Here is a 2,184-nt window from a genome sequence, read left to right as displayed (position 1 = left end):
GAGGGAGGGAGGGAGGGAGGGAGGGAGGGAGGGGAAGGAGGAAAGAAGAAGGCTGAACAAGGTGTGAGAAGCAAGCCAGCAAGCAGCATTTCTCCACAGCCTCTGTTTCGTTCCTGCTTCCAGTTCCTGCCCTGCTTGAGTTCCTGCCTTGGCTTGCCTCGATGAATTGCGACCCGGGATTTGTAAGCCAAATAAACCCTTTCCTCGGCAAGCTGCTTTGGTCACTATTCTATCACAGCAATAGAAACCTAACTAAGACGGGGATCTTGTGTGGTTTCTGTGGGTTGCCTGTGAGGCAAGGCAGGTAGCCAAAGATAGGCTGATATGGGGTATTTCAGGAACATGGGCACTGCCCCCAAGTGTCTGGTGCCTGTCTGAGATGAGAACAAGGTAGACGTCCCTTAGAAGCAGTGAGCGGGTGAGGGCCTAGACACCCGGATGTGGGTCAACAGTGGGCTCTAGGGGATGCTTGGTCAGTATCTCTAGAAATCCCAATGCCAGCTGAGCTGTCCCTTCAGGCCAGCACAGCCCTGGGTGTCATAGTATGAGTTACAGAAGCTAGAAAATGTGCTCTGCACAGCCCAGCTTCCTCGCCCGCTGACTCTCCGGGTTTTGCCCACAGCAAAGGTCAGGCAGGAAAGGGAGAGAGAAAGGGACTTGATCCTTCCTCTTTTCTTCCTATGGGCGTTCCTCTATCACCACAAACAGTTCCTTGCAGCTCAATCTGCAGCAGGCATCTGGTGCTTGGAGACCGGGTTAGAGACGACAGCCACAGAGGGAAAATCCACCTGAGCCCAGAAGGGGGCGCTGTTGATCCGGCTCGTAAAGCGCATCACGCGGACAGAGCAGGTTCCAAACGCATCAGACAGACACCGATCCAGTGCAGCAATCCAAGCCACTTCAGACACATGAAACCAGGTCTGGACCCCGCACACAAAGCCTGGAAGTGAATTGTGTACACGTGTGCATGTGTGTAGAGTGGGCTATCCCTACTGCTGTAGCTCACTTTAGCCCACTAAATTCACTCTCTGTCGCTTTAACACGTGTGGATGACAATGAACTTACAGTGCAAAGAAAAACTTTTTTTTTCTGTTTGTTTTTCTCACTGTTTGGAAAGTAGCAGTCTATGGTTAATTAGCTCCATTACTCTGTGGTCTCCGATGCATCTGATCATCTTGGTGTCCTGGTTGTAAAAACAAACAAGCCAAGAGAAATGCATTACTGAGGCCCCACCGTCCCTTTCAGAGGATTTCTCACTAGGTCCCACTACCTTTCAATCGAGCTGCACTGGGGGCCAGCCTCTGGGGAACAGCCAACATTCAAGTGACTGTGATGCCAGAGAAACCTGTAGTAAAATTGATGCGACATATGTACTCAGGAGCACTCAGTACTAATCCAGCACTCAGGAGACAGAGGCAGGAAGATCTCTGAGCTGGAGGCTAGCCTGGTCTACAGAGTGAGTTCCAGGACAGCCAGGGCTGTACAGAGAAACCCTGTCTCAATGAAAAAAACCAGAGAGACAGACAGACAGACAGACAGAATGAGAATCAGAGACACAGAGAACTTACTAATGAACTTACTTGGGAAATACTAAGTTACACAAAGTAGCCTTTAGCTAAAGGAGACTGCCTCCCACAGGACTGGAAGGTTGAGTGCTAACCAGGCTTGTTAGGAACTTTGAGAAAGGAAGGTCTTTACATAATTAAAGTTTAGGGTTGCTGAGAAAGTTTCTGCCAGTGTTTACCCACAAGCTTGACCTCCATTCCCACAACAAAAAGGAGACAACCCTGAATTACAGCCAGCTGCCAGGCTCATCTGCATAGCAAAGAAAGAACATCCTCTAATGAGCAGGGGATTGCTCTAGGGAACAGTGTAGGTCACAGCCTTCCTTAACCGCTGGTCTGTCCCTTGTGCTCTTCTCAGGAAAAGCATCCTTCTGCCAGGAAGATGAGATGATCCGGGTGACAGCTGCCAGGAGGGTGAGATGGCCCGGGTGACAGTTGCTGGGAAAGGACTCTGGTGTGTTTAAGAAATAATTCTGGAGCAGGTGTCATTATTACCAGTTGGACGATCTTCTGTGTATATACCCAGAAGAGGTATTGTTGGGTCCTCCGGTAGTACTATGTCCAATTTTCTGAGGAACCGCCAGACTGATTTCCAGAGTGGTTGTACAAGCTTGCAATC

This window comes from Mus pahari, chromosome 9 (genome assembly GCF_900095145.1).
Source record: "Mus pahari chromosome 9, PAHARI_EIJ_v1.1, whole genome shotgun sequence".
Lineage (NCBI taxonomy): Eukaryota > Metazoa > Chordata > Mammalia > Rodentia > Muridae > Mus > Mus pahari.
Note: the sequence above shows the minus strand (reverse complement) of the source record.